The sequence below is a fragment of the Helianthus annuus genome, chromosome 1, assembly GCF_002127325.2.
Source record: "Helianthus annuus cultivar XRQ/B chromosome 1, HanXRQr2.0-SUNRISE, whole genome shotgun sequence".
Classification (NCBI taxonomy): Eukaryota; Viridiplantae; Streptophyta; class Magnoliopsida; order Asterales; family Asteraceae; genus Helianthus; species Helianthus annuus.
This window is the reverse complement of record NC_035433.2, coordinates 10,441,433-10,450,698: the sequence shown is the minus strand read 5'-3', so window position 1 is coordinate 10,450,698 and position 9,266 is coordinate 10,441,433. Positions and strand designations below refer to the sequence as shown.

Below are 9,266 nucleotides of genomic sequence, written 5' to 3'. Positions count from 1 at the left end.
TATTTAATCAAATCTAATAAGAATTCATATGAATTTCAAAGTTAATATTAACTTTTAAATAATTAAAAAAAATCCAAGCATCACAAATAAATTATCATACTCTTCTCGGCAAGGTTTGATCAGTTTGTGTGCACTTTAAACTTCTCTCCTTATTTATTGGCAAATCCCATTATCATGTTAATCGATTTTTAATGATTTTTTGGAACCATAATTTGGCAGTTGTTTTTCATTTAGATGAGAATTACTGGTATTTTGTATATAATTATTATACTCCAGCACATAATACATGGACAACAATGAATCTATAAATTAATTGATTAAAATTATTAATAATACTAATAATAATAATATTTAATCTAAATTAATACAAATTTTTAAATAATTCCAAAGCTGATATTAACTTTTAAATAATTAAAAAAAATCCACTTAACATCACAAATGTTTCTGTTAAATTCGATTAATTAATTTGTTCAACAATCACTATTATCTTTATCATTCAGTACGGTTAACCGATTTATCATCATACAACCTCCCACCTATTCAATCATATGATTTTTCAATCTTATATTAACTAAATAAATAAATATTAATATTCAATCTTATCCTACTTTAAATATAAAAAAAAATCCGTTAATTCAGATTAATATTCAATCTTATCCTACTTTAAATATAAAAAAAAATCCGTTAGTTTTTTTAAATATATATTTTTTATTATTTGGTATATAAAATCATATTTATTCAACCCATGTAATACACGAGGGTTTTTAAAAATATAACTTTTTTATTATTTGGTAAACAACATCACATTTATTCAACCCGTGTAATACAATTGTTTTAAAGATATAATTTTTTTTATTATTTGGTATATAATATTACATTTATTCAACCCGTACAATACATATGGTTCTTATAGATATAATTATTTTATTATTTAATATATAAAATTACATTTCTTCAACCCGTGCAATAAAGGAGACTTTTAAAAAGATAATGTTTTAGTATTTGGTATATAAAATTCATTTATTCAACCCGTGTAATACACGGGGTTATAACCTAGTTTAAGTAAAACTAAATTCATGTAGCATATTGGTCACGATATTAATAAAAATTATATAAATAAATATAAAAAATAGTAAAAATACCCTTTTTACATATTTGGAAAATTATAGTACATGTACCGTGTACAAATCCTTACAAATATAACGTATAATACAACATATGTATTTGAATTGATTCAAACTATGGTCTTTAACAAGAGCTTTAACCGCGTCTTCTTGTATAGTCTGTTGTGTTTTCAATCCTTTGTGTATGTTTCAACGAGTTCTTGAATCACGTCTTCTTGTACATTAATTTCTTACAAAAATAGCAAACAAATGTTGACGGTTGTGGCTGAGGCACGTGTTCAACACACTTCCGTTAAAACAAATTTCACGCCTCTACTAAAGACGACGCGTCTGTCTCCCAGGGTACAACAGCCGAAGTAGTCTGTACTGCCGGAAAAGACCACGCGCCCGAGGTTACACCGAGTAAAACCATAGTGTTAGAACTTTTGGAAACTAAGAATAGAAATGTAGTTGAATCGTGTAGAGAAACTTATCTCTATATGTTCCCAACATATGGGTCATCAAGTACTTCTTCTCCAAAGACTCTTCATGCATACATCTCTTTTTCTTGTATCTAACTCCATCAAAAGAGGCACATAGCCTACTAAGTATGCAAGAGTCATGGGTGTGAAAAGTCCAACATAATTAGGGACTTAATTTTGCCATAAAATCTTTAATCAATAATCACAAAAGAAACTCTACTCAAGAGTTGTCATCAATACACCACATAAAAAGTTTGTTATTCTAATAGAAAATTAAACAAGTGACATAAATAATTCTACACAAGAGTTTCTCACTATATGTAGAATTTAATATTAATAATCTCACTAAATTTCCATTCATCACATTTAAAAAAAAAATTCCAACAATTCATCCTCGGCAATGTAATTTAAATATTAATTAAATTGATAACAATAAAAAACAACCCCGTTACTTTTTTTCTATATAATCAGTTTAATTTCATATTTATATTGATATCGATTAATCGATCTAACTTGTTATGTACCGTCGTATCATGACAGAATATTTAACATAGTCATATTGAGTAGTATCATGATAGATTAATATTATCTATAATAAAAATATAAAAATACTAAATGACACAAATTATTTTTAACAAGGAGTAAAATAATATAGCACACATAGTGACAGTCATATTGAGTTGTAAAACGTGCAACAAAATGTACATGTACATGTTAGACAACTCGTTAATCATGGAACATAACTTGTAACGTATAAGATTCATATGCGCAATCCACTTGATGCGGATTAATGACACGTGTTCGTGTTATGTAGCCGACATGTGCATGAAATGGAATGGAATGTGATGCATGGTCATTCTAGTTAATTAATTGGTCATGTGTGGTTTAGTTTATTACTTTCATTTGAGTCATTCACTTCCAACTACTACACGTCTTGTAGTAGTGGGTTAACAAGTTAAGTAGTGGGTAGTTTAGGTCATGTCTTCTTTGTTTTGCTATATATGTAGATGGTTAGTTTACTAGAAGAGTTATGAATGAAATATGAATTAAGTCTTGATTTCTCTCTAGTTTTATTTCAAGCTTCGATCTATTTTCTTTGGAGTTTGACCCACTTTAACGGGTTATCTATCAAACCAAGTGGTACATATCAGTTCGCAACATGTAAATCATGCAATAAAACTTAGACAAATTTAGTATCACTTTTTTATTAAACAATAAACCCTTTTCAAGCTTCTTTTTTCACTTTGATTGAAAAAGCAAGAACCTTATATAAAAGCACACAGAAAATAAGCATTTTGTGTCTTTGTTCATGGTTTCTATGGATATGGGCTCCTCGTATACTAGAACGATCATTTTCACTCATTTTCTTATATTTTTTCTGATTTATTTAATCAGATAATTTCAACTTAAAAATGTATGTTATCTTAAGTAGTGAAGTACAAAAATATAGCTGAAAATGAAGCATTTCAAACGGGTTGAAAAACCGTCCAAAATATACTTCTAACTTCTAAAACATGCAACCTATTATTATAGTTAGAAAAATAATAATATAATTCATTTCATGATATGATTTTTATTTCATTTTAATAACAACTTCAATGTGTATGCATGTATTCTATTGAAAATGATTAATTTTGACTCAAGGTGAGTTTTTATATAAAGGTAGGTTCAAATATTGTTGAACTATATTGAATGAATATCATAGTAAATGTGTTGGTTAAACCATTTGTGAAATTGCAATTATCTTCAAAATTTGACCCATTTTGTCAAATTGGTGTTTTAGGTAACCAAATTGGTTAACCTAAGTTCCATGGGCTTTTAAAGTAGGTTTAAGAGAAAAATACTCGGATAATCTTTGTGGTTTGCCCATTTTTCATCTTTAGTTTCTAACTTTCTAAAATTACAGTTATAGTCCCCAACTTTTACAATTTTGTTCCCGGATAGTCCCTGGCGCGAATGGGGGTTAGTTTTTGGTGTTAAGTGGATGTGAAATTACTAAAATGTCATTGTTATTAAAAACCTAAATCCCTCTTTATCTTCTTCTTCTTCTAGATCAGAACCACCATCACCACCACCCAACATCTCCTCATCACCACCTTCCACAAACCTCTGACCGCCACCCTCCCATTACCTCCAGCCACCACCACTCCCATCACTACTGTATTACCACCTAACATCCTCCAATCCCCACCATTCACCCCCACCTTGTCGGAGATCTATTCTCCGGCCACTTTGGTTTTTTGTTCTTTAATTCTGCGTATAAGTGAAGAGCAAGGTATTAAACTCTGTCTCAGTAATCAAATAAAAATGGTGAATTGTTGTGTTTTAAAGCATTGGTATTGAACTTTGTTTAACTCAGTATCGAAAGAAAAGATACATGGTTTATCATCGTTGTTTAAAGCCAAAATTAAAGCAAAAACTAGTTGTTAGAGATAATGGCTATTTAGAATACAATGAGTACCAATTCTGCACCAGATTGTATTAAAACTTATGCGATTGTTGATCTGACAGTAGTATTATTTACTATTTGGTTTGAAGCAAGTTTTTACTATTAATTTTAAGGAATTTACATGAAGCTTATCACTTTTTGACACATCTGTTAATAACAACTTTTTATTCATGATTTGAAGAAAGTGGCCAGAGAATAGATCTCCGGTAAGGTGGGGGTGAATGGTCGGGATTGGAGGATGTTAGGTGGTGATACAGTAGTGATGGGAGTAGTGGTGGCCGGAGGTTATGGGAGGTGGTGGTCGGAGGTTTGTGGAAGGTGGTGATGAGAGGATGTTGGGTGGGGGTGATGGTGATGGTGGTTCTCATCTAGAAGAAGAAGAAGATAAAGAAGGATTTAGGTTTTTAATAGCAAGAGCATTTTAGTAATTTCACATCCACTTAACACCAAAAACTAACCGTCATCCGCGCCAGGGACTATCCGGGAACGAAATTGCAAAAGTTGGGGACTATAGCTGTAATTTTAGAAAGTTAGGGACTAAAGGTGAAAAATGGGCAAACCACAGGGACTATCCGAGCATTTTTCTCTATGTTTAAGGATTAGATACTGGTAAAACCTAAATTTGGTATCAAATTGATAATGAGTCAAAGATAATGAACATTGTAATCATGGCATAGGGTGTCAATCGTGTGGGTTGACGACCTGACCCATATATTTATGTATATCGTGCAAACCCTTGTAAGTAGAGGTGATCAATAACTGAACCGTTAATCGGAATTGAACCGAAAACTGACGAAACCGGACTGAAATTAACCGAAATCAAATTAATCGAAAGTCAGTTATCGGTTATTATTGACCGAACCGAACCATTTATATTTTCATATATTTCTAGTTTGGCTGTACCGGTGGCGGAGGTGGTGGCGTAACTGCCACGAAATGTGGATCCTCGGAAGGATCTCGCGGATGTTGCGGCTGTTGTGATGTCTGTGGCGTGTGGTACCACTCGTGTTGATTAAACAACGCCATGAAGCTATCTGGTCCCTGATAGGGTGTACCATGAAAGGATGACCCATCAGAGATTTCTATTGGGTGCGTGGGCGTACCACGAGCAGGTTCTGTCGGATCAGTATCCTCGTCCATATGATCTTCGGAGAAGTGATCTTGTGGCCCTAACGGAACAAAGCCTGAAGGTTCCTGGATGTAGTCAGCTGGATTAAACTGACCTCTGAAGTATGGGGTAGGGTCGTCAAAATTTCGGTGTGACACCGAACGCTGTAGAGGTATGAAGGAGGGTTGCGGGTTGTTGGCATCATTTTCGGAGTTTGGCCCGAATGAGTGCCGGTATGATGGCGTTGAGCTATGCGAGGTGGAATGCCTCGCAGGTTCATAAAGGTCTCTTCGCCTTTGCGGTTCTTCACTCCTTGTGGTCGAAGGAGCTCTTGTATTTGAAGGTCCGGCTTCGTGATCGTGATGAGTAACGATCTCTCCTCTGCCTCTTCTTCCCCTTCCTCTTCCTCGGAATATCACTGGCGGCATATTTCCTGCTTTTTAAAACTTTAAATACCATAATAAAAGGAAGATGACATATTTGGAATAACAATTTGAATTTGTCCTATGTTCTCGTCTAGACTCAAGTATGTGCAATTGTGTCACTGAGATTAAACACATTAGGGTAGTGTTTAATTCACTCAATGTTGGCTCTGATACCAACCTGTCACACCCCGATTTCCACGTGTATCACCGGTGGGCCCGGTTGGGGATTACCGTGACGTAGTTGGCAACAATATAGTCAAACCACAATATATAAATGCACAGCGGAAGCATAAAGATAAATATAAATATAATTCAACCATTTACTGTAATATCAAATGTATCACAAGTAGTCGAATAGTATCCACAGGAGGGACCAAAGTAGGTAAAAATATTGTTCAACAGATAAGACATCAAGCTTGCGAGACTTCTTTAGATGCTAGGGAGCTATTACCAGCCAATTACGTGTAGTACCTGCACTTAATCTTTTTGGGAAAATACGTCAGTTTACAATTATAACACTCTAGTTATTATTTTAAAGGTTTCGTATAAATTACGAAAACCGACATGTATTTAGTGTTATGAATCCTTAGACAATTCCGAGTAAATTAAAACTTTTACAATTCATAAGCTATTCTATGAACGTGATTGAGTTCGTCGTTAAAATTTACAACGAGGCAATGTGCGGAAGCATGAGTCTTTATTGTGTTCGGTTCTTCAGTTTGATCGTCTTCCGGCATCCCATAGCGTACCTACATTTCATAAACATGAAATGCTTAGTCATACAGGGTTTTAAACGTGTCTAAACGGGTTCGAGAAACAATTGATAACAAAACAACAATTTCAACCTGACCTCCACCGTAAATTACGGTGGTACCGTAATTTACGGTGGCCACTGGTTTTACATGCCCCTACCGTAAACCAGTAGGGGGCTACCGTAAGACTTTCATCTCCACCGTAAATTACGGTGGCACCGTAATTTACGGTGGACTCTGCATCCAGCTTTTCCAATTTGCCGCAATTTTGGCCCATTCATGTTTTTATCAAACGAAACATGTTTGTTTGATCCTTATTCTCACGGTAATCATAATTTCAATAATTCCTATCATATTAGGTTCAAGTCGCGGGTTCCTTACGTATCTTAAACCCATTTACGCTCCTATGCATATTTTGACCCGTTAAGGGTGTTTATGCATATTTTGATCATGAAACGCTCTCATTCATTTCTAGCATTATCATACAACATTTCTTATCAAGTGATCTTCCACCACAAACTTATTTGTGGTGGACTTAAGGGGGAAATCTAAATAATCCGAGTTTTTCTCGTCGGATTACTAAATTTACGACAAAGACTCGTATAGAGTCATTTGACCAAAAGTTTACATCTTTTGCGACTTAATACTTATTTCAATTACTTACTTGATCGTAAAACTCGTTTCAAAACTACCTTTAAAGGTAGCTTGTCCAATTTAGCTTATAAGGGCGTTTTAGTCCGTTTAGCCAATCATTTACGATGAAGGGCTTTTGGAGGTATATTCGACCCGAAATCCCTCTTTTAACTTATAATTTTGTTTGAAAAGTCATTAAGCTTCCCAACGCAATGTTCACTATATTAAACATTTGGTTTACTTATCAAGTAACCAAATGTTTATTTTGACTTCTATTAGCACTCGTTGAACCACATATTCTAAATGAGTGTTACCCTGTTTCACATACCTGGCGCGGGTCAATATATCAACCCGTTTTTAATACCTTGCTTTTATAACCGCTAATCCATGGCGTTGCTAATACCCATTTCACATTTACTCCTGAAATAATATAACTCGACAATAATCATTAGTCGTTATTGTCAAGAGGTGATATCTTCACCTTTTGACCCGTTTGGTCTAAGTGACCGGTTAGGTTGACGAGATGGCATTTATTACCAACTCATCTATACGACTCGCTCCGGTTTACACCGTGCGGTCATTTCACCTATTGATCGTTCCCTAACGCTTTTTAGCCTATCATAGCTTACGTCATACGGTGCCATTCAAAATCAATAGTTATGGTCAACGCGTGACCAATTTTACCATTTTACCCTTATTGTTTGTTTTGGTTTACCCTATAAGGCAACCATTCCAACGTTTCATTTTCCATTTATCATAAAATAATCGAATTACTGATTTTAAGTCTTTTCTAAACCATCAACATGGTTTCTTGTCATGCTTGTCCAACTTGTTCCGTGCGTCTACACGCCGGAACATCATACCGCAATTATGTATTTATCTTATTCGTAACTAATACGATAAGAGGATATTCTAAAATACAAGACTAGTGTAAGCCATACTTACCTCGCACCCGAATACGCTTTTTCTTCTCGTGCTTGATTCGTTTGACCGCTTCTTTCCCAAGCCTCCACCTAGCTTGTAGAGTGTCAAACTATTATTATAATCCGTTTTAGCCCATATTTCACGTAATTAGTCAAATTAGCCAATTACGCATTTTCTTTCATAAGATCCTCTTTTCAACATTCATTCAGGCATTTTAACAAACACCTTGTAGGCGAGATTTACAAGCATATTTTCTCTAATCATGTTCATCATTTTAATCAAGTTTTAGTATCAAAATCATGCCTCTACGTCTAGTGTACATGAACTACACCTAGAACTAGCATCACAACATCAAGGTTCATCCATTTAGCACCCTAATTCGAGTGTTCACCATATTTCTACAAAACCCATTTAACACATGATAGGGTAATTATCAAATCCCTAGTTTGGGCCTCAATTCGTCAAGTTTTCAACTAGGGTTTGTTTCTAACGAAGATTTCATCATAATAATACTTATATACATCAATATTCATTCCAGATTTTCGATTTTGATTGTTCATCAAAATCTCAAGGTATCACCAAATTACAAAATTTGACATACCTTTCGATCCTCTTGACTCGGTGATCGTTTATACGCGTTCATGCATTGATTTGGTCTTGAATTGATCCTCCAATTTGAAGGTATTGATCAAGCTAGGGTTTGGCTCCTTGGAGCCCCTCCTGGTCGTACGCACACACACACACACTCTTAGTGTGTGTTGTGTTTTATTTCTTGATTTAATTAAAACAAGTTTCTTCACTAGGCAACCCTAGTCCCCCATGTTTTATTTTGATCATTTGAAGCTACAACTCACTATTTATCACTTAGCCTCATACTAATAACTAGGTTAATTATCCCTAGTTAACTTAATAGGTTCGGGAAGTTATAACCCGTTATATTTTAAGTCCCGTTAACTCGGGCCTTTCATAACTTTATTGTCTCAAGCATTTATTCACTTCTTATCTAATATTAGGATTAATTATTTAAAATCCTAATATTTACCGGATAAGTTTTACCGCTAACGGTATTTTACCCGTCTTTTAGTGCTAACGGGGTTTGATTACCAAACCCGTTTTCGGGGTGTTACAAGTCTATCCCCCTTAAAGAGGTTTCGTCCTCGAAACCGGTTCTTACTTAATTTATCGAGTTCAACTCCATGTATTTGCTCTCGATAATCAATTAAGCATTTCTCATATCTTAACCGATTGCTAGTATTACCAGAAAAGTATGGTAATACTCTTTTGGTTATTAATCATCTATGTATCTTACATGACATAATGCGACTGAAAATAACGTAATCTCGTTATTTCCACTGGTTTAATTAACTTAGCGATATTCCTCGCTTTCATA

At 34.4% G+C, this 9,266-nt stretch overlaps 1 long non-coding RNA gene across 1 annotated transcript; it reads right to left on the bottom strand.

Moving 5' to 3' along the window:
- Positions 1–6,997: 6,997 nt before the first annotated feature.
- LOC110935689 lies at positions 6,998–8,954 on the bottom strand. Its single transcript, XR_002589324.2, has 3 exons — positions 8,478–8,954; positions 7,898–7,965; positions 6,998–7,372 (listed from the first exon to the last, which is right to left on the bottom strand). It is a non-coding gene; the product is annotated as an uncharacterized LOC110935689 (long non-coding RNA).
- Positions 8,955–9,266: the final 312 nt, after the last annotated feature.